Genomic DNA, 24890 nt, shown 5'->3' on the forward strand with positions numbered 1-24890 from the left:
TAAGGGACCGAGGGTCTAGTGAGATGGAGGAACTGAGGGAATTACATGTTAGTAGGGAAGTGGTGTTAGGTAAATTGAAGGGATTAAAGGCAGATAAATCCCCAGGGACAGATGGTCTGCATCCCAGAGTGCTTAAGGAAGTAGCCCGAGAAATAGTGGATGCATTAGTGATAATTTTTCAAAACTCCTTAGATTCTGGATTAGTTCCTGAGGAATGGAGGGTGGCTAATGTAACCCCACTTTTTAAAAAAGGAGGGAGAGAGAAACCGAGGAATTATAGACCGGTTAGTCTGACATCAGTGGTGGGGAAAATGCTAGAGTCAGTTATCAAAGATGTGATAACAGCACATTTGGAAAGAGGTGAAATCATCCGACAAAGTCAGCATGGATTTGTGAAAGGAAAATCATGTCTGACGAATCTTATAGAATTTTTTGAAGATGTAACTAGTAGAGTGGATGGGGGAGAGCCAGTGGATGTGGTATATTTAGATTTTCAAAAGGCTTTTGACAAGGTCCCACACAGGAGATTAGTGTGCAAACTTAAAGCACATGGTATTGGGGGTATGGTATTGATGTGGATAGAGAATTGGTTGGCAGACAGGAAGCAAAGAGTGGGAGTAAACGGGACCTTTTCAGAATGGCAGGCAGTGACTAGTGGGGTACCGCAAGGCTCAGTGCTGGGACCCCAGTTGTTTACAATATATATTAATGATTTAGACGAGGGAATTAAATGCAGCATCTCCAAGTTTGCGGATGACACGAAGCTGGGCGGCGGTGTTAGCTGTGAGGAGGATGTACTTCCTTTGAAATATCTAAGAAAAACATTCAGGTACCAAACAGCTGAAACTTCCTTGTCAAGGACTGGAAAGGGTTAAGGCACCACCATATTACAAGGACAATTAACAGACTGGCACAAAATGCTGGTCTTGTCAGCTACGCCAACGTCCAGTGAGGGAATTAAAAGAAAATCTTGCTTTCCCACTCTTTGCTTCAGTTGGCGAATTGATTACAAAATGTTCTTCCGAAGAGGAGTAAATTAACTGGTTAAATATTAGCATAGGAATGAAATAGCTTTTCAGCCACCTTGTTATAGAGAAAAGTATAAGAACAGTTAACAATATGTATCAGAATGCCCCTTCTCTGGATTAAAAACAATCAGTTTTAGACTCTGTGAAGGAGTCATATGTACAAAGGAGATGATCGTTAAGGTTATGAGGAGCAGGCTTTCTACTCTATACCTGTTGAAATTAGAGCTTATGAAGTACATTGTTTATCAAGAAAAGAGTTCTGTTCCAGATTTTAGGTGTCTTCTGATTAGCTGGTGCTATGTTGACATTAATATTACAGACAAGTTCCAACAGTCTCTTTTCCCCATTGATTTCAGTGTCTTGACTTGATTGGAAGCAAAGGATCTAATTTCATTCTGATCCTCCACATTGATGAGGCCTGCTGGGACAAAAAGGTAAAAAGAGAGAAATAGGCTGTCCTAATATTTACATATATTGTATTAATGATTATACAATTCAACTTCATGTGGTGAACACAGGAGAGAAAAATCAAGAAAAAAATTTCAAGCGGGAATAAGTCACTATGTAAACCTTCTGTGTTAATAGCTTTTACTTTCCCTCAGACATTTAATACACTCCATTTTCTCTGCTTGATTAGACAAATACGCACTTTCCCAAAGCACATATTTTGGTTAAAATCTCCCTGCATTTTCACTGCTATGGTCATCTCTAGTGTTCATTAAATACACTATATGAATGCAAAAGTTGATATAATATCTATGTTCTAATGAAAATGTTTCCTTTTTTGGATTCAGAAGGTCTAAATCCTTTGTAGATTTTAAATATTTGACTCCAATTCATCTTAAACCTTACCAAGCTAAGCAATTTCCTTTCTTAAGCTCTTCTTTCCGAGAAAGAGGTTTTGCCAGAAAGAGTCAATTAAAGGCCTGCCCCAGAAGTTAGAATGATTCATACGCATTTAAATTTGACAAGTTTTCCTTCAAACTTCAAACACAGATATCAATCCAAAATAATGTTTCAGGATATTTGGATGCCAGTGAAACTGGGGCACAATTTCAACCCGAGGCACGTACTTGTGAATTTCCTTTAAAAATCTGCAGATGCTGGAAATCTAAATAAAAAGCAGAAAACCATGGAATTACTCAACAAGTCAGGCTGCATCTGTGGGAAGAGGAACAAGGTTAACATTTCAGGTCAAAGTCGCTTCATCAGCTATGATATATAGATTACCAGTTCTGTTGAAGGTCCAGTAATATATTTCTGTCAGGTCAGTGTGATTTTGTGTGAACCATGAAGACATTCTGCAGACTATGTACAATACTTCTGAGCATAACCCTTTTGAATTAGGCTTAGTACGATCTGCAGCATGTAATTTCCCTTTAAGCAATGTGCTTTTAACTCAATTTAATGATCTACAGATTTCACGATCTTGTGAAAGACTTGGCAGACTCAGGCAAGTAGGTACAGCACCTTTAAATGGATGAAGATTCATCACCGTTGCCAGAAGGTGAGGGAGGGCACTCCAAGACAGGCTGAAATGCAGAGGGATGAGACATCTACTCAGCATCTTGTTAGCAAAAGTGCAGTTGACGGAGAACAAAATTGAGAACCTGGGGGTAAGATTGCTCTATTGAAGGGAAATGAGAGGTTGTTGTATTCTATGTTTGAATGAGACGTGGCTTACTCCCACTGTGCTGCCAGATATGGCGATCAGACCCAAAGGCTTCTCGATTCAAAGAATGGACCAAACCGCTGATTCAGAAAAGGCAAAAGGTGGAGGTGCGTGTTTCATGATAAACTCTCGGTGGTGCTCCGAAGTGGTGGTTTTGTTGAATTCGTGTTTCCCTGACCTTGAACACCTAATGTACAAATGCCATCCATTCTATATACATGGGGAGTTTTCTTCCATAATTGTGACCACAGATTAAATACCGCAGCAGTCGATGATAATCAAGTACTTGAACTATTGCATGATGCCGTCTCTAAACAAGAAGCAGTCCATCCTGATACATTTCAAACCATAATCAGAGACTTCACCCAAGCTTGTTTGAAGAAAACCCTGTCCAATAACCATCAGTATATAACCTGTAGAACCAACATATTAGACCACGGTAATACTAAGATAGAGTACGTCTATGATTCCATGCCCAAACTATAGTTCAGTAAATCTGATCACTTGGCTTTCCTTCCACTTGCCTACAGGCTGAGGCTAAAGAGCAAAGCTCCAGATATCAGGACAAAGAGATGGTTGAAGAAAGCAGAGGAATGGCTATGGGATTGCTTCGAGTCAGTGGACTGGGCCGTGTTCAAGAACTCACCTGTGAATCTGAATGAATACATCATGGTTGTCACAGATTTTATTAAAACAGTTGTAGATGAGAGTGTCCCCACAAAATCATTCAAGGTCTTCCCCAATCAGAAGCCCTGGCTGAACCATGAGATCCATAATCTGCTGAGGGCCAGATCAGAGTCATTCAAATTTAGTAACCAAGAAAGTTACAAGATGTCCAGGTGTGATCGCTGGACTAAACTTGAATCAATGAAGGATGCCTGACAGTTGTGGCAGGGCTTGAATACTATCACCTCTTATAAAGTTACATCAAGTGACATAGGCAACAGCAGAACTTCACTTCCAAATTTCAACGCTCTCTATGCTCGCTTTAACTATCAGAACATGGAGGAATCATCACAAACTCCCACAGTCCTTAATGATCCTGTCACTTCTGTGTCTGAGGCCAATACACATGCAGCCTTCAGGATGCTGAACACACAAAAGCGTCCAACCCAGACGGGGAACCTGGCCATGTACCAAAGACCTTTGCTGATCAACTGACTGCAGTGTTCATAGAGATCTTTAACCTCTTGTTTTGGCATTCTAAGATACCAACCTGCTTCAAACAGGCTTCAATTATACCCTTGCCTAAGAATGTGATAACCTGCCCCAATGACTATTGTCCAATAGCACTTACATCCATAGTGATGAAGTGTTTTACGAGGTTGGTGATGAAACGTATCAACACCTGCCTGAGAAGCAACTTGGATCTGCTCCAATTTTCCTAGAGCAACAGACAACTAGCAGATGCCATCTCATTACTGTCCACTCAGCCCTGAACATCTGGACAGCAAAGGTGCATACAGCAGGATGCTCTTTATCGACTACAGCTAAACATTCAATACCATCGTCCGCTCAAAACTAACCAGTAATCTTCAAGACCTTGGCCTCAACACCTTCTTGTGCAATTGGATCTTTGACTTCCTCAGCTGTAGACCCCAATCAATTTGAATTAGCAACAGTATCTCCTCCACAATCTCCATCAGCTCAGGTGCACCACAAGGCTGTGTGTTTATATCCCTGCTCTATTCACTTTCCACTTAAGACTTTCTGACTAAGCACAGCTCCAACACCATATTCAGGTTTGGGGATGAAGCCCCTGTTATGGGCTGTATCAAAGGTGGTGGTGAATCTGCATATAGGAGGGAGACTAAAAACATGGCTGAGTGGTGGCATAGCAACAACCTCATACTCAATGTCAACAAGACCAAGGAGCTGATTATTGACTTTAGGAGGGGGAAGTCCATAGATGCTGCCTGGCCTGCTGAGTTCCTCTAGCATTTTGTGTGTGTTGCTTGGATTTCCAGCATCTGCAGATTTTCTCTTGTTTGTGATTGGAATTTCTCTGTTAACGACTGGACCTCACTTCCGTGGTGAGTGTAATGGAGAATTAAGGTGCAAATGCAGCAACCCTGAACATCACCATGATGTTCACAATCCTAACAGGGGAGACATGCAAATTGGCCACCAACTTAAGGCAATTCATTTTTCATGGGTTTTGATAACTGATTAATATTTTAATAATGGTTTGTGTGGTTCAGACACCATTATTTATTCAGCAAAATCTAACCTAGGAGATGCCAATTGGAATAAAACAAGGAGAGAACATAATTTAACTCCACTCTAGTGGCAATTCTTACTAAATGGAAGCAAAGGACAGTTTGGGCCAGGAGAGAAATAATGTTTGATTGAGTTATACTAAAATTCTAGAAGGATGCTTTGTGAGGTTATACAGTCCTAGAGTTATTGACCCTTTGGCCCAACTCAGCAGTCCTGACTGTGATGTCTATTTAAGGTAATTCTACTTGCCCACATGAAGCCTATATCCATCAATATTCTTCCAATCCAAGTGCAGCTGTATTTGCCTTTTCCATTTTCTCTGGCTGTTATTTCCATATAACCACTACCCTCTGGGAGAAAAATGTACCACTCAGATCTCCTTTCCCTTTACTTGATTTCACATTCATCTTTCTTACAGTAACAGTATTGTGGAATATGAACTACACAGTAAGTGCTCCATTACTAATAATACAATGCAAGCATTACTTAATGTTTTTTTTTATTTCTCAAAGATTACCTGTACATGGTTCTCCATGCATTCTGAAGTTTGCTGATTTCCTCAAGCTAGCTTCTATGGCAGAAAGTCAACCTTTACACACTGAAGAGTCTGAACAACTTCCAGGGGTAAAATGCTGTCCAGTTAGACAAAAGCTTCTGCAGTAATTTAGCAGCCTAATTATGATGAATCCTTGAGAAACATTCATTTGTCTTAATAATGTAAGCATTTGTACATTAGAGGATGAATATGCGACTAACTCTGGTAGACATTAAGTACAATTCAACTGTTAGTCTTTTATAATCAACATAATAGGTAGCGAGAGGAGTAATCCCCATAATCCCCCAAACCTGCTTTACCATTCAAAGTGGCCAAAGGTAAACTGAGCTTTGACCACAATTCCACTTTCCCGCCTGTTCCATATAATGTTTGATTCCCCTGAAATCCAATCACAGGACTGATGAAGGGTCTTGGCCCAAAACATCGACTAGTTACTCTTTTCCATAGATGCTACCTGGCCTACTGAGTTCCTCCAGGATTTTGTGTGTGTTGCTTCACAATATAATCTGTTTCAAAAACATAACCTCTATTTCATCCAGACTGTGGAGAATAAAGATGAACTATTTCCAATAGTTCATCATAAGACAATCTATTGCTCCCAATGTTTAATCCATTCATTCAAAAATTGGCAATCAAGTACAAATATTAATGTTCTGGAAGCAGTCCATTGAAGATTTAGATTCAAAGTTGTTTAATGCTATTTCCTGTACACAATTGTAAGTGAGATGAATACCTCTTTTACACTCTCTGTAATATCTGAAATGGACAGGTTGGCCTAACAGGAAAGGTTGAAAGGACTAGGCTAGAGTCCAGTCTTGTTTGGAAGAGTGATAAGGGACTTGACTGAAACACAATACCCTGAAAAACACAAATGTTTGTAGGTAGGATGTTTCCTTGCATGGAAGAATTTAAAACTAAGGGCAATTGTTTAAAAATAGAGGCAGCATCCTAATTATTGATTCTCCCATGTCTTTCTAACCTTTCTTCATAAAACAACCCGCTCTTTCCAAGAGATATAGGACTAAATCTTTGCCAAACTCCTTCCTAGAATCTGTCATAGTAGCATAGAGGTTAGTGTAATGCTAATACAGATCAGGGTATCGGAGTTCAGAGTTCAATACTGTCACAATCTGTAAGGAGTTTGTACGTTCTCCTTGTAATTGTGTGGTCAATTAGTCATTGTAAACTGTCCTGTGATTAGACTGGTATTAGACTAGATCTGTATTTAGCAGGAGTCCATAGAAGTGAGGCAAAGCAACATCAACTTTGTGGACGCCTTACAGATTACAGAGGAGGAGGTGTTTGCTGTCTTGAGGCAAATTAAGGTGGATTAATCTCCAGGACCTGACAAGGTTCAAAGGTTAATTTTGTTGTCAAATTATGCATGTACCATACAACTCTGATATTCGTCTTCTCCAGATAGCCAGGAAATGCAGGATGGCCTTGCATCAACTCATGAAAACTACACAAGAAAGAAAAAGAAACAAAACTTGCAAACCCCAAAATCCCCCACCCCCTCCCCCGCAGAAAGAAAACAGTGATAATAGTACCAAAGGTATCCCTCAGACCCTGTGGGAGGCAAGTGTAAAAATTGCCGGGGCCCCTAGCAGAGACTTTTAAAACATCTAGAGAAGAGGTGAGGGACCAAAGGATTGGAGGATAAGCAACATTTTTCTGCTGTTTAAAAAAGTCTCTAAAAATAAACTAGGAAATTACAGGCAGGTGAGCTTGACATCAGTAGTGGGGAAGTTATTGGAAGGTATTCTATGGGACCAGATGTATGAGTATTTCGATAGACAGGGACTGATTAGGGATATCTATAATAGCTTTGTACATGGTAGGTCATGTCAAACAAATCTTACAGAGCTTTCTGAGGATGTTACCGGGAAAGTTGATGAAGGCAAGGCAGTGGGTGTTGTCTACATGGTCTTTAGCAAGGCATTTGACAAGGTTCCACATGGGAGGTTAGTCAAGAATGTTCAGTCACTCAGCATTCGAGATGAGGTAATAAATTGGATTAGACATTGGCTTTGTGGGAGAAGCCAGAGAGATGGCTGCCTCTCTAACTGGAGGCCTATGACGAGTGGAATGTCGCAGGGATCGATGTTGGGTCTGTTGTTGTTCATCAACAATCTGGATGATAATGTGGTTAACTGGATCAGAAAATTTGCAGATGACTCCAAGATTTGGGTGTAGTGGCTAGTGACGAAGACTATCATGACTTGCAGTGGGATCTGGACCAGCTCGAAAAATGAGCTGAAAAATGCCAGATAGAATTTAAAGCAGACAAGTGCAAGGTATTGCACTTCGGTAAGACCAGGGTAAGTCTTACACAGTGAACAGTAGGGTATTGAAGAGTGCTGTAGAACGACATACAGCTCTATGATTCATTGAAAGTGGTGTCTCAGATAGATAGGGTTGCAAAGAAAGCTTTTGGCACAATAGCCTTTATAAATCAAAATATTGAGTACAGGAGATGGGATGTTCTGTTGAAGTTGTATAAGACATTAGTGAGGCCTAATTTGGAGTTTTGGTCATCTACCTACAGGAAAGATAAAAATAAGGTTGAAAGAGTACTGGATGTTGCTGGGACCGAAGGAACTGAGTTATAAGGAAAAATTGAGAAGATTAGGACATTATTCCTCAGAACATAGAAGATTGAGAAGAGATTTGATAGAGGTATACAAAATTATGAGGGGTATAGATAGGATCAATGCAAGTAGGCTTTTTCTACTGAGGTTGGGTGGGACTACAACTAGAGGTCCTGGGTTAAGGGTGAAAAGTGAAAGGTTTAAGGGGAATATGAGGGGAAACTTCTTCACTCAGTGTGTGGAACAAGCTGCCAGCACAAATGGTGCATGAGAGCTTGATTTCAACATTTAGGAGAAGTTTGGATAGGTACACGGATGGCAAGTGTATGGAGGGCTATGCTTCCGGTGGGAGTAGGCAGTTTAAATGGTTCAGCATGGACTTGATAAGCCAAAAGGCCCATTTCTGTGCTGTACTTTTCTATGTCTCTCTGACTCTTATATCAAAATAGGTGGGTGGCTGGATTGTTTGGCACGTTCGGCTGGAGAGACTCGTCCTGCACTGTATTTCTCAATAGATAATTAAATATCAACATGTATCTATGAATTGTGAATGCATCTTGAACAACAATTTCTCTAACTTCAGGTAATTTCTCCTCTCACCCATTCTCTGTTTTTCCATTTCTCATTCTCACTCCCCTCTTACCTGGTCTCTTCTCTTTACTTACCCTCGGGTGCCCCTCCTTCTTCCGTTCTTCCATGGTCCTGGAAGAGACCTTTACCTCTTCCAGTTTCTCATTTCCTCCCCCTCCTCCATCCACTCACTTTCCCGTCACCTGGTTTCACCTGTCTCCTGCCAACTTGAACTCCTCTCTACATTCTTATTCTAGCTTTTTTTCCTTCCTTTCCATTCCTGATGAAGGGCCTCAGTCTAAAACATTGACTGTTTATTTCTCTCCAAAGGTGCTGACTGACCTGCTGAGTTCCTCAAGTATTTAATCTGTGTTGCTCTGTGAACGTTGGTTTTTGATTGAATCAATTGATTATTGGGATGTAGGGATTATCCTTTGAAGAATTGTTGGGTAGAACTAGTCTTTCTTCCTCAATGTTTGAAAGGCTTTGAAATATTCTTATTGAAATAGATGTAGTACAGAAATTAGTTGAAACTGATGTGACGGTGATTGCTGAACTTGGCAATTCGTTTGCAGGCATCTCATCACCTTTGAAGGTGATCGACTCAGTGCACAATTGTTGGTGTTTCTCTGGAAGTGCCGTATTTCTATAGGTCCCCATTCACTTGTCTCCATCCTGATTGGCTGCTTCTTCAGTTGACTTTCGATTCTATTGGCCTGCATTTCTTTGGTTCTTAAAGGTTCATAGATGGCGTCTATCTTGATATGTTTGTTTATGGAGTTATCAGAAGAGAACCAAAATTCTAAAAATTTTCGTGACTGATTTGTGCTTGCACCACCATAGAAAATGAGTTGAAGCTGCTTGTCTTTTAGAGTTGTGGCACTTTAAAACTCTCTTCCTCAAAGAAAGCAGAAATCTTGTCATATTAAGGCAGAGGTAGATGATTGAGAAGGAGACAGAAGATTATTGTGTGAAGATGGGAACGCAGAGTTGAGGTGACAATCAGATCAATAATGTTTGTATTAAATGCTGGAGAGTGATGACTCTGTTCCTAATTCATTTACTTCTACAGAATTAAAACAATAAATGCTGAAAATAGACAGCAGGTCAGGTAGCATTTGTAGAGAGAGAAACTAAATTTAATGTTTCTGGCCAAATACCCTTCAACAAAGGAAAATCAAGAAAAATAAACAGGGAAAGTTTGTCACACAGCAGGAATTAGGAGAGGTCAAATGGAAAGAAAGAGTCAGGCAAAAGGACATGTAATGGGACAGGTAAAGAGATGGAATCAAAGGGATCAGAGAGACTAAAATAGGGATAGCAGATTGTCCTTGGGATTTGGATATCACATGCAAAACCAGCACTTTTTGACTCACAAGAGATTGAAAATGCTTGAATCTGGAGCAACAAACAATATGCAGGAGGAACTAAGCAGGGCGAGCGGCATCTGATGGGGAAAAATGTTCTTTCCATTGATAATTCCTTCCCCCAAAAGATGCCACTTGACCCACTGAGTTCTCCCAACAGATGATTTGTGCTCCAACATTTACTGAATGCCCTCTTTTACTGGTAGAATTACTGATACCTGCTGGATGATGATTTAGAACTAAATGGAACAGCCTGCTAATTTTGAGAGAGAAAAAAAACAAACAAAATGTAGAAAAACAAGATTCATTATCTAATGTCAGATTGTAATCTATTTGCACAGTTTGACAAAGGCAGATATTTTGGTGCTACTTTTTTGATTAATTAAGAGATATCGGGGAGGTTTTATCAGGCAATTAAAATTGAATTTCCGTCTCATGGGTCACAAAAAATCTCAGCAATGAGCCATAGAAAAAGGATGGGTGGGGTAGCATTACAAGTCATTCTTTCTGCAGAGGCAGGCGGACACAGTAAAATATCTTGAAGGTTGGGTGCTGGGCTGGAAATCATTTTAAAAATAAAATGTGATATTTCTTGGACTATGAATACAGTGGCCGTAGGCCAACTCAAAGTTCAAATTGGTTCAATGTATCCTGTTAGAAAATGTTTCACTCTGATGTATTACACTATGAAACCATTATTCATTCATTCCTGCTAAGGCATTGTGATGATCTAGACATAGTTATTAGTCTTCATAGCTGACAATTTTCATAATATTAACCATGGCAATAATTGAATTCACAAAAAGAGTTTGGGGAGCAGGGAGTCATTGAAAGACAATGTCTAGAAGGCTTTGACAGTGCATGTTAATGAGTATCAGCAGGAGATTGAATCATCTCATATGGCCACATAAAGGTGGTTAGCTAGTGATCGCTGCTGCCGAAGAAACTAATTTGCCACGACTGTACCCTGTGGCCCAAAGGCACCAGAGAGACATGCAATGCAGCATTAAACTCAAATATTTTTCAGGCATCTGATGCAACCATTAAAAACAAACAAAAAGCATGGAAGCATCTAATGACCACTTTAAGGCTAAGGCACTGAATACACTGTATTCAGAATGTAGCCAAGTAATTGAAGAGTGCGAGAAATAGAGCAATAGGCCCAGCAACCATTTAGATCTGCTCTACCATTCATTAAGATCATGACTATACTTCTATCAGCACAATTTCCACTGCTATCCATTTATCCACTGATTCCCCTAATGCCAGAAAGCTAATCTCCCTGCTCAAAACTTCAATCTTTCAAGCAATGAAGACCAACATTTCATTTACCCTTTGATAACCTGTTGCACCTGCAAACCAAGCTTTTGCAATTCATGTATCAGCATTCCAAAGTCCCTCTGTACAACAGCATGCTGCAATCTTTCACCATCTAAGTAATAATCTGACCTTCTCCTTTTCCTTCCAAAGTGATTGACTTCACATTTACCAACATTATGCTCCATCTGCCGGACCCTTGCCCATTCACCACCCACTGTATCTCTCAGCTTCCTCTGCACAATTTGTCTTTCCACTCAGTTTAGTGTCATCAGCCAACTTAAATATGCTATGCTTGGACCCCCTTCCAAATTGCTAATGTATATTGTGAACAGTTGAGTGTCTAGCACCAACCCCCTTGGCATCCCACTCACCACTGATTGCCAACCAGATAAACACTGATGCATCCCAACTCTCTGCTTTCTCCTCTATCCATGCCAATACAGTATCCCAATCTCCAGCTCTGTAGTCCTCTGTAGTAAAGATATTCTGTTTTAGAAGAATAAAATTCTTCCAAAGCTTGAAGAATACAATGCCAGTCTACTCCTTCTCCCCTGAGAGAGCAAACTTGCAACCACTGGAACCACGTAAGCAATGCTGCATTTCCTCTATGACAGATACACCACTTCTTAGGTAACGAGAAAAATCTGCATGCTGGTGCGTTCTCAGCAAGGCCCAGTAAGATCAATCATTTTGTTTGAGCACGATGTGCTCATGTCAGAAACGCCAACAAATCATTTGCTCTCCTAACCTCTTGATGAACCTGCAGAATCACCTTTGAGTGTGCAAGGACACCCAAGTTCCACTGAACAGCAACACCTTTCATTCTTTCACCATTTATCTTTCATTCTTCTCTATCAAAGTAGATAACTCCCGTATAACTTTCCATCTGTTAAGTCTTTGCCTTGTACTTAGCCCGTCTACAACTGCTGACATCACTACATATCTTCTTCACAGCCTAGAGTGCCATCTGGCTCTGCACTGCAGATAAATCTGGATATAATACAGATGATCCTCTCATCCAAATCATTGATATAAATTGTTAACAGCTGAAGCCACAGCACCATTCTCCAATCTCCATGGAATTCCAGCCCCATTCTTACCCTTTGTATACTGACCTTTAACCAATAGTCATTCCACACAAGCATTTTACCACCAAATGCATACTTTCTATCAACCTACTTTTCAATACTCCAGCATATTGCTCATCAATTTTAGCAATGCACTGCCAGATCCAGCTGCATCATCAGCTTCACTCATGATGCCACAGTGGCTGGCCCCATCAGCAACAACCAGCAATACAGAGAGGAGGCAGAGAGGCTTGTCAATGGTGTGAGAACAGCAACCTGAGTCTCAAAGTGGACAAGACTAACGAGATGACTGTGGACTTCAGGAAGGCACGGGTCAACCGCTCTTCCTTGCACATCAATGGCTCTGCCGTGGAGAGAGTGAAAAGTGCAAAGTTCCTTGGTGTGCACATAATGGACAATCTAATATGGACCCACAACACCTCACTAGTCAAGAAGGTACAGCAGCATCTACACTTTCTGAGGAGATTGAGGTATGCAAGTCTCCCCGCTTCAATTCTAACAACTTTCTGCAGGAGCTCCATCGAGAGTGTCCTGTCTGGCTGCATCATCGCGTGGTACGGAAGCTGCAAGGCGTTGGACAGCAAAACTTGCAGAGGATAGTAAAAACCGTCAAGAGGAACACCAGGGTCTCCCCCTATTTGTGAAACTGACTGGGAGTGTTGTATACAAAGGGCCCAAAGCATTGTTGAGGATCCCTACCTCCCACAAGCTTGTTGATCCACTACCATCAGGAAAGAGGTACAGGTGCAGCAGGAGCACGACCTCCAGACTGGATAACAGCTTCTTCTCCCAGGCTGTGAGACTAAAGAACACCCGGCCAGCACCTAGGACAGCGAGCTGTTGACTGGTTACTGTACTGTGTTATGACCCCAGCCCCCTCCTTTGTGAGATTCGCAAGAGCCCTAGTCAAGGGGGGGTCAAATGACCCAAGAGAGAGAGGGAGACGTGCTGAAGACCACGTTCCCCCGGGAAGCAGAATAAAGCGACTCTTGGACTATTGTCTCATGAAGACCACGTGTAAAGCCCTCGGGCAAAGTGGGCTGGTCGCTCAACAAGACAAAAGCCTCGGACATAGCCATTGTCTTGGGAGACACCTTTGTGGGATAAGGAACTGGCCTACGTGCAAAATCTCAGGGCAATGTGAGATGGGTGATGGGGGAAGGATTGCCTCGCCCCCCCCCCCCACCCTGATGGACATCTACAACCCTGCCAGTCCAGATAAAAGGTGGGCTGCCGAGGCGGGGCGCCAGACGCACCAGAAGACGCGCTTGAGATCCTGTGACAGCGTTTTGATAGCGACAGCCGGTGGTGGGGTTCGTGTGCGTCTTTTCCTTGCCTGGGATTGGCGACCCCACAACGGAAGAACGGCTTAGCTACAGGGGAGGCCACAGATGAGCGTTCATTCCCCCAACGAGGCTCCGACAAACCGAACTCCTCCAGGTTGGAAAACCTGTCGGGTAACTCTTTCATCCCACCTCTCTCTCTCTTTCTAACAAAAGTGAACCAACGCGACACCACAACGACGGCAGCTGGTGGAACTGCAGTGACCGCAAAAAAAAGACTTTTAGATATCCAGTAAACAATATATATCTACATTACCCCTAGACAACAATAGAGCTTATTTCTGATTGATTATTACTATCCCTGTGCTTTAGATTGAGTTGTGACGACGTATATGATCTGAATATTTTGTATTAACCATACGTTTGTGCCCCTTTATAAATAAAAACATTCGGAAATAGTAGCATCAGGCTTCGGTGGACCCATCTATCTTTGCTGGAAAATTACCCGGTTACTGGGGAACGTAACAACTGTTATACTGTTCACTTGTGCTACTCTCTTCACATGCATTTTGAACGATATTTTATTAATGTATTTGGGGTAATAATTTGTTTTATGTGTTGTGTGTGATATATGTACTGTGGGTGCATGGTGGCCCAGAGGAACGTTGTTTTGTTTCATTGTATATATGTACAGTCCAATGAGAATAAATTTGAACTTGAACAGTTCTTGAATATCACATGAGTTTCAGGATTATTCATAATCATTTGAAGTCACTGACACATTTGACAACCAGCTAAACCTGAAGGAATTGTTTAGTTAGTTCTCAAAGGTTTTCAAAGCAGATTTGCGAGTATCATTTGTTTTGGCCTGTGCCCACCCACTCAATCACTAACATTATCTTTGTGTAATTACTGAAGGGGCTTCTTGTTATGAGCTGGCTCGTTTGACATTGAATTTGCCCCCAAAACAAAGGTTGAATAATGCCATGCTCTTTCAATTAAATTATATTGCCTGAGTTTTTATAACGCATCAACCTAGACAGTTGAAGCAATCTGAGTATTCTCATTAGATTGTGCTTTGTGGAATCTAATATTAATTAGCAAGACGGTAATAGATCTCTGTGAAGTAAAATTTGGACAATGGTAGTGACGTTTGCATTTCCATCTGACCTCTATATTAGACTTCCTATTGACATAGGTACCTGTAATCAGCACCAATTTGCCAGTGTCACTGTAACAACCTCAGCCAGTGTCACTGTAACAACCTCAGCCAGTCAAATGTAACAACACCTAATGATGGGATTACAGTTTGAGGAAACAGTCTATTGAGCACAGAAGAAGAAAGGAGCCATCAGGATGATGGCGTTTTTTTAGCAGACTTTTTTTACAAGGCCGAGTTGCTAGCTCGACACTCATGGACAAACGGATGGAAAGTGTACAAGGCGGCCGGCTGGTTTTGAACTCGGAAGCCTTTGCTCTGAAGTCCAGCGCTGATGCCACTACGCCACCAGCCGGCTAATTGAGCACAGAAGGGTCTGTGTAATCTTATAGGCGTGCGAATTTTAGAATGTGATACTACCTAGGGATGGCTGACTGTTGATTTAGCCAAAGTTGTATTCTTTTGAAAAAGCACACTTTTCAAATCCTCAGGAGGACCACGACCTTATTGTGGTTTGGAGGCTTGCATGCTTTAATGAGCCGATGAGCTACTGTATGCTGGCTGGAGTCAGGACTTTATGCTTTGGCTCTTGGTAGGGTCACCCATGCCAAGCAGGTTAAGGTTTAACCAAGCAGGTTTAGTCTGACCTTTTAGAGGCCAGACTAAAAGTGGGCCACCAGTCCTCTAGGTTTGGGAGTTCAGATCAGGGCTATCAACCCTGACTAGAAAAACAAAATTATTACAAAAACAGCAATGAAGGAGCCTAGAGAGCCCTTTGCTGCACCCTTAAATGCCAGTGGCTTAACAGGCAAAAGAGAGAGACTTTTGAAATATTTCTAAAATGTTTTTCTTGCAAGTTCTATTTCTAAGGAAAACCCACACTCTATGTCTCATTCACATCTGTAACATTAATAAACCCAAATAATAGGGTCTGTGTTTATTCTGACATTCCAATATTGTGTGTGTGTGTCCAATAGAGAAGAAGATGGGAAAGGGAGAGAGAGAGGGGAGAGAGTGAGTGGGAGAGGAGAGAGGGAGAGAGGGGAGAGAGTGAGTGGGAGAGAGAGGGGAGGAAGAGGAAAGTAATTAACAATTATTAATAATGTCAATTTTATTATAGAACATGGCATTAGTTGGATAGATATCAAGAATCATCAATAATTTAAAATGTAACCTTTCAGATTTTGTAAGCTCCTTTTGTTCCCATTGTGATGCTAACAGCCTTTTTAATGACACCAGCCATTCATAACGGTGCCATTAAATTAATTAGAGTAATGTGATTTGCATCCACAATGCTCAATATGTCTGAAACTGCTCAATACGTCTGAAAATTGAGATCACAAAAGTTAGGGAAAGGCTTTTGTAACTTAGTCCACAAAAACCTTTCACCAACTGAGTTTATTCATGGAGATTAGCAGTATATCTGTCCCTCCAGCTGCAACAATGCGATCCAAACAATGTAAATAAAAACATGTACTGTCTACCAATTAGATCTCAAAAGGGCAGGAATTCACACATTATACTAACATTTGCTCATATTCCAACCACAAAACCAATACAAACTGACAAATAGTTTCAGTACCAGTGAAATTTAAAGGTACATCTGCTTCTACGTCATGTGAAAGTAATTACTTATACAGAGTTCAATGGAGCATGAAGCAAAACTGTAAAGACCTACTATTAATTGACTTGAAGTGAAGGAAATAATCTGGAAATCATTACAGGCCAGCGAGCACAGAACTTTGATAAATGGGATCTGGTGTGTCCTTGGATACAGGCTGCAGAGGCTTCAATGAGCTCAGATTTAGAAAGGGTGCAAAATGGGAACAGACAAGGAAAGGTTTAGTATTCTCTTGACCACTCGTCCCTCCGCACTGATCTCACACCTGCATTTACACCTGCAAGCGGGGCGGCTGCTACACCTACCTGTACACTTGCTCTCTCACAATCACTCAGAGCCTCAAGCAGTCATTCCAGATGACGTGGCAATTCACCTGCAAGTCTGTCATGGGCTTCCACTGCATTTAGTGTTCCACATGCAGCCTCCTGTACATCAAATCAGACCCGACAAAGATATGGAGACCACTTTGCCAAACACCTGCGCCCTGTCTTTCGCAAAGGATGGAAATTCCCTATTTCGATTTTAATTCACATTCCTGTTCTGGCATGTTGGTCCATGTCCTCCACCACTGCCACAGTGAAGCCACACTCAGATTGAAGGAGCAACACCTTATATCCCTTCAGGTTAACCTCCAACATGATGGCATGGAGATGGATTTCTCAAATGTTCCGTAGTGTCTCCATTCATTCTTTTTCCATTTGCCATTCACCATCTCCTTCTTACATCTTCTCTTCACCTCACCTGGCCATTACCATCCTCCTCCTTCCATTTCTTCCATGGTCTATTGTCCTAGCAGATACTTCCTTCTTCAACCTTCTTCTTCCATCTTCTTATTTACTTCATCCCCCTCCCATTCCCATTCTCCTTCACACATAACTGCATGGCCAAATGTCCGAGTGATCATATTGTCAAATTCATCCATGGCAGGACAGTGGTGGGGCTCATCACCAACAATGATGAGACGGCCTACAGAGAGGCCTACAGAGTGGCAGAACTTGAGGCCTGGAGCCAGCCAAATGACTTCTTCCTCAATGTAAGCAAGACAAAGGGGACAGCTGTCAACTTCAGGAGGACTCACACCAGTCACACTCCTCTTTACATCAGTGGCACAGCAGTAGAAACTGCGAGCAGTTTCAAACTCTTGGGAGTGTCCATCTCATGGTCCAAGAACACATTCCACACAATTTTGAGAGCTTACCGTTGCCTCTACTTGCTGAAGAGTGCTGGAATCTGCACATTTACAGTCACGTCCTTCTATAGATGCACAGTAGAGAGCATCCTAACATGCTGCATCACTGCATAGTCATAGAGTCATAGAAAAGTACAGCAAAAAACAGGCCCTTCAGTCCATCTAGTCTATGCTGACCCATTTAAACTGCCTAGCACCATCGACCTGCACAGGCACCATTGCCCTCCATACCTCTACCATTCATGTACCTATCCAAACTTTTCTTGAACATTGAAATCAAACTTGTGTTGGTAACTTATTTCACAATCTCACAACCCTCTGAGTGAAGAGGTTTCCCCTCATGCTCCCCTTAAATATATCACCTTTCACTATTAACCCATGACCTCTAGTTGTAGTACCAGCTAACCTCATTGGGAAAGTCTGCTGCATTTACCCCAACTATACCCTTCATAATTACGTATTCCTATATCAAATCTCCTCTCAGTCTTCTATATTCCAAGGAATTAAGTCCTTACCTATTCAACCTTTCTATATAACGCAGGTCCTCCAGACCTGACACCATCCTTGCAAATTTTCTCTGCCCTCCTTCAATCTTATTTGCATCTTCCCTATAGGTAGGTGACCAAAACTCCTCACAATACTCCAAATTAGACTTCACCAGCATCTTATACAACTTCAACATAATATCCCATCTCCTGTACTGCCTGGTATAGAAACTGCACTGCGGCAGACAGGAAGGCTCTACAAGGTTAGTCAATCTACCCAGCACATGACCGACACCAGCCTACCCATCATCAAGGGCATATATAGAGAAAGATGCTGGAAAAGTTGCTAGTGACGTTTAAGAGACTACTAGACAGGTATATGGAGGAATTTAAGGTGGGAGGGTTACATGGGAGGCAGGGTTTGAGGGTCGGCACAGCATTGTGGGCCGAAGGACCTGTAATGTGCTGTACTATTCTATGTTCTATGTTCTAAGAGGGCCAGTTACATCATGAAGGAACCCACCCACCCAGCTCATGGACTTTTTGTCCCACTCTCATCAGGAAGGAGGCTACGTAACATCCACACCAGGGCCACCAGACTTACAAACAGCTACTTTCCCCCAGCAAAAAAGCTGAGCATCCACTAACCAACCCTCCACACCTCCCACCACCACTACTTTATAATTTCCTGGCAGCCACCTTACGTACTGACATTCTTGTGCCCACAGCAACTTATGGACATACAATCAACCTATGCATATAAGCTTTCTTATGTTTTTATATTTATTGTGTTTTTTGTAATTATTGTGTTCTTTATCTTATTGTGTTTTTTTGTGCTGCATCAGACCTGGAGTAACAATTATTTTGCTCTCCATTACACTACTGTACTGGAAAAGGCATTAAGCAATCACACCTGGTTTCACCTCTCACCTGCCAGCTTGTATTCCTTCCCCTCCTTCCACTGATGAAGACCATGGAGTGGCTGATAATACAGAATCTGAGGCCACAAACCAGGCACGCCCAGGATCCTCTTCAGTTTGCGTATAAGGCGAAGGTGGGAGTGGAGGATGCTATCACGTATTTGCTGCACAAATCACTCTCTCACCTAGATGGGTCAGTTGTGCTGTGAGGATTACATTCCTTGACTTCTCTAGTGCCTTTAACACCATCCAGCCCAAGATCTTAAGGCACAAACTAACGGAGATGGGAGTAGACTCTCACATGGTGGATTGGATAGTGGACTACTTGACAGATAGACCTCAGTATGTGCGGTTGGGAGAATGTAGGTCTGACACGGTGGTCAGCAGCACAGGAGCGCCGCAGGGAACCGTACTCTCTCCGGTCCTGTTCACCCTGTACACATCAGACTTCCAATATAACTCGGAGTCCTGCCATGTGCAGAAGTTCGCTGATGACACGGCCATAGTGGGGTGTGTCAGGAATGGACAGGAGGAGGAGTATAGGAAACTGATACAGGACTTTGTGATATGGTGCAACTCAAGCTACCTGCGTCTCAATATCACCAAGACCAAGGAGATGGTGGTGGACTTTAGGAGATCTAGGCCTCATATGGAGCCAGTGATCATTAATGGAGAATGTGTGGAGCAGGTTAAGACCTACAAGTATCTGGGAGTACAGTTAGACGAGAAGCTAGACTGGACTGCCAACACAGATGCCTTGTGCAGGAAGGCACAGAGTCGACTGTACTTCCTTAGAAGGTTGGCGTCATTCAATGTCTGTAGTGAGATGCTGAAGATGTTCTATAGGTCGGTTGTGGAGAGCGCCCTCTTCTTTGTGGTGGCGTGTTGGGGAGGAAGCATTAAGAAGAGGGACGCCTCACATCTTAATAAGCTGGGAAGGAAGGCGGGCTCTGTCGTGGGCAAAGTACTGGAGAGTTTAACATCAGTAGCTGAGCGAAGGGCGCTGAGTAGGCTACGGTCAATTATGGAAAACTCTGAACATCCTCTACATAGCACCATCCAGAGACAGAGAAGCAGTTTCAGCGACAGGTTACTATCGATGCAATGCTCCTCAGACAGGATGAAGAGGTCAATACTCCCCAATGCCATTAGGCTTTACAATTCAACCGCCAGGACTTAAGAACTTTTTAAAAGCTATTATTAATGCTTTTTGAGATAGTGATTTAGATGCATATCATATTTTTTACTGAGTTAAGTATTGTATGTAATTAGTTTTGCTACAACAAGTGTATGGGACATTGGAAAAAAAGTTGAATTTCCCCATGGGGATGAATAAAGTATCTATCTATCTATCTACCTTCTTATTCTGGTTTCTGCCCCATGCCTTTCCAATCTTGGTGAAGTGTCTTAGCCTGAAATGTCAACTGTTTATTCCTCTCCATAGGTGTTACCTGACTAGCTGAGCTCCCCCAGCATTTTGTGAGTGTTGTATAGAATTGCTGATTTGTGAACTAAACAGATGGTTAAATGAAGGTTTTTGCTTAGAAAGAGATGAGCCCAGAGCAGATGTAAATAAGGTAATAAAAGTGGAAATAAGTTGCACAGAGTAAGTGTTGAAATCTCTAGCTCGAAGTAGAGAAAGCAAAGAATATATAGCCAGCCTGGTCAGCTCTGTAGAAAAGATGGAACCCTGCCACCTCAGTCATTCTCTCTTCCCTCTGACAGAAAAAAATCATTGAAAACACCTACCACAAGTGTCAAGTACAGTTTCTATCCTGCTGTCTCTTGACTCTTGAATCCATATCTTACAAAGATGAACTCTTGATTTCTCAATTTACCCGCCTGCACTGCACTACCTCTGTAACTACAACAATGTATCCCACATTCCGTTTGGTTTTTTTGTAGTACCTCAAGGGCTTTATGTATGGTCTTTCTGGATGTAACCCAGACAAAGATTTTCACTGTCTCAAAAAAGACTTAATACCTTTATTTTTCCAAAGTAAAAAAATTGGATCACTCCAGGAAGGTTTAAAAAAGTAATTACGATAAATTATACTACAAAGTTTAAATTTTTTAAGATTAAAAAAATTGCGTAACTGGAGCCAAATTTGTAAAGAGTGCTTAACCACAGGATATAAATTTAAATTAGCAACTTTAGCTAATTGTATAGGAAAAGCAACTCCTAATAACAAAGTTAAATAAAACTGTTTCACAGCTCTCAGTTCCAGGTCTACCCAGATTGGCCGATCATTCCTATCACCCCAATATAACCAAAAGGACATATATCACAAATTAACAGCCCAATAATACATTCTTAGATTAGGCAACGCGAGACCTCCGTCCTTTTTCAACTTTCGTAAATGATTTTTACTGACCCTTGTTCTTTTATTATCCCAAATAAAAGATAGAATAATAGAGTCAATCCAATCAAAAAACTTCTTAGTCAAAAAAACAGGAATATTCTGAAATAAATATAAAAATTTTGGTAAAATCATCATTTTAACTATATGAATATGACCAACAAGTGAAAATGTAAGTGGGCTCCATCTACTAAATGAGTACTTCATAGAGTCCACTAAAGGAGGAAAATTAGCTTTATAAAGATCCTTTTTTTTCATAATTCTGACACCTAAATATCTAAAAGAATCCATAAAGATTTTCACTGTCTGCATGGTGCATTCCATAATAATAAACCAGTTTACATCGACCAGTTACCAAATGAAGCCAGCTTTACTAAGCCATAGAATCAAACAGTTGGGGCCAATTAAGCCAGCAGCTACAAGCTACCCTGAGAAGAAAGGTGGTTTTGGTAAAAGCTATTTCTGTGCTGTGATGGAACAGAAATCCAATGAAATGGTCTAAAGCATGGAGTTTTCAGTAAAATTATCACAGATATGGGTAGCAACAAAGCACTTAATAACTAAAGGGATAGGGATATGGAAGGTGGGTTGACTTTTCGTGTAGATGGAGCAATCAAAGTGGATGTTTCAAGGAGTGTGGGGACCTGAGCTGGAGAGAAACATTAACTCAGATGGAAGCTGCAATGGGAACATTGGTGGTCAATCGTTTGGTGGGAATGACGGAGACAGAACATGGAATACGAGTCATGATCAAATCATGTATATGCTATCACATACTATCCTGAGATTAATTTTCTTGTGGGCATTTATAGGGAAAATAAAGAAATACTAAAGGTTTTACAATAAACTACTGATAAACAAAGACTGATCATCCCTAGGGAGTATCAACGTGCAAAAGAAGTGAAAGAGCAAATAAAAAAAACAATATTGAGTGCATGAGTTGTAAGGAGACCTTGAAAGTGAGTTCGTAGGTTGTAGAATCAATTCAGAGCAGTGTTGATTGAAGTTATCCATGCCCAATGGTTGTACAGTAATAACTATTCCAGAATTTGCTGGTGTGGGACCTAAGGGTTCTATACCTCTTACACAATGTTGGTAGCAAGAAGAGGGCATGGTCTGGACGTTTGGGGATCTTTGATAATGGATGCTGCTTTCTTGTGCCAGCGCTCCATGTTAACGTATTCTATAGTGAGGACAGCTTTGTCTGTGATGAGCTGGGCTGTGTCCACCACCTTGTAGCCTTTTCCATTCCTGGGCATTGATGTTTCCATATGTAGTTAGATGCAACCTGTTAGGATAACTCGCCACACTGCATATACAGAAGTTTCTCAAAACTTCTATTGCCATGCCAAATCTATGCAAACTTCAAAGGAAGTGCAGGTGTTGTTTTCCCCTTCTATGTCCTAGGACTGATCCTACTGATACATTAATGCCAATAATCCTACAGACGAAGCTACTGACCCTCTCTACCACTGTTTCCCCAATGAAGACAGGCTCATGACCTCTGGCTTCTTCCTCTGGTGAACAATAATCAGCTCTTTGGTTTTGTTAATGTTGAGTGAGAGGTCGTTGTGAGAGCTCAGAGAGACAAAAGCCACCATCACAAATGCAAAGGCAATCAATACTAGGAGATGATAAAATTCATGGAAAGCCCGTGAATTATTCCATCTTTAAGGGTAGCTGTACTGTTACACTCTTCTTGCAACACCACAACAGCGGATGGTTCAATACTGAATGATTGCTCACTGTGGCCCTCTCTTAACTAGGACAATCTTCTATTCAGACACATTTCCTCTCAGGCCTATCATGACATTCCCTTTGTTCGTTCCATCTCTCCCACTTCCCTTGTTTGATTTTTCACGTTTTTCTTCTCATTTCTAATGAAAAGTCTTTGACCTGAAACATCAACTTAGTGTCTTCTTCCCAGGTGCTGCCTTACTTGTTGAATAATTCCATATTTGTCTGTTGTCCAAAACTTGTATTTGGATGAAAACTCGCATTGAATCCCTTTGTTTGACTTGCAAACTTGGGATAACCTGATTTTTGATAAATAATTATTTCTAGGATTCAACATTGAAAATTCTCTCGTGTCTGTTGAGCAGTGAAAATATTTGCATAAAATAACATGAAGAAAAAGCTGTCATAGTAAATGCTTTATGCCTAATTCAATTATGAAAAATGCTTGAAGCAATGAATGAGAAATTAGTTTGCAAACTCAAAAAGTTTCAATAAAAATTGTTTTTAATTGTTTCCATAACCTTGTATATGAAGGGCACTCAGTACTCATTGACTAATTATTTAATTGCTACTGAAACATTTGTAGAGGATATGTACAAGGCATTGTAGAGGGCACTAGATGACGTTGGAGCAGGGTATCCATTAGCCGTGCATTTTCCTGCAGTTCCATACTAGGATACTCTGAAAGTGACTGCTAATAAACATCACAAGGAGAGGTAAGAGACAGCTGGAACCTCAAGTGAAATGTGATCTGATTTTTGCAAGCAGCAGGAATGACTGAGAAAAAGAATAAAATAGCATTAATTCAAGCATTGGAAGTAGGGACTGAAAGAAAAAAATGTAATAATTCCAGCTCTATTAAGAATAATTTGCTACTTGAAGTAATAAGACTCCATGATCTCAATTAGTTCAATTCCTGTGTTAGAGAGGATCACAACAACGATCTTATCTTTAGGAAGGTACTTGCTCTGCTAATCACTCAACACTCTCCACTAAGCTTAATGTGCAAATTAAGGAAATTCTTGAAAATGACTGAAGCTATTTGGGGAGAAAGTGGCTGAGGGCAAGATTCTACTTGCACAAGCCAAGCAACAGAGTGGTGCAAATCAAACAACAAATTCTAGCAGTTCCCAGTTCACAAACAATCTCTGACGTTTATAGTCGGTTTGTACTTTGATATGATGCAGGTTACTGACACTTCGGGTGACTCTTATTGTTTCAATTCACCCCACCCAGCAAAGGTGAACCGTCTTCCTCGCCGCCATGTCACATTCCGCCTCAAAGAGAGCGTAGAAGTTGTTCAGCACACCCGCACAGTCAGGTGATGTTGTATTGTAATTGGTGATGTCCTGGATACCCTCCCACATGTGCCACATGTCGCCACTGTCCTGGAAGTTGCTGTGGATTCGCTGGGCGTGTGCACGCTTTGCCCCTCTGATGGTCCAGAACCCTCGCTGTTGTTAGGGCTGCCTTGTCGCCTGCTTAGGACTCAATGAGAGGATGTTTTTCCTAGTGGGCGAGTCTAGGACCTGAGGGCACACCCTCAGAATAAAAGGACATCCACTTGAATAGAGATGAGGAGGAATTTATTTTGAAAGTGGAGGTCAATAGGTTCTTCATTAGTAAGGGTGTCAAAGATTATGGGGGAAAGGTAGGAGAATGGGATTGAGAGGGATGGTAGATTAGCCATGATGGAATGGTAGAGCAGACTTAGTGGGCTGAAG

This window comes from Hemitrygon akajei, chromosome 3 (genome assembly GCF_048418815.1).
Source record: "Hemitrygon akajei chromosome 3, sHemAka1.3, whole genome shotgun sequence".
NCBI classification, from domain to species: domain Eukaryota; kingdom Metazoa; phylum Chordata; class Chondrichthyes; order Myliobatiformes; family Dasyatidae; genus Hemitrygon; species Hemitrygon akajei.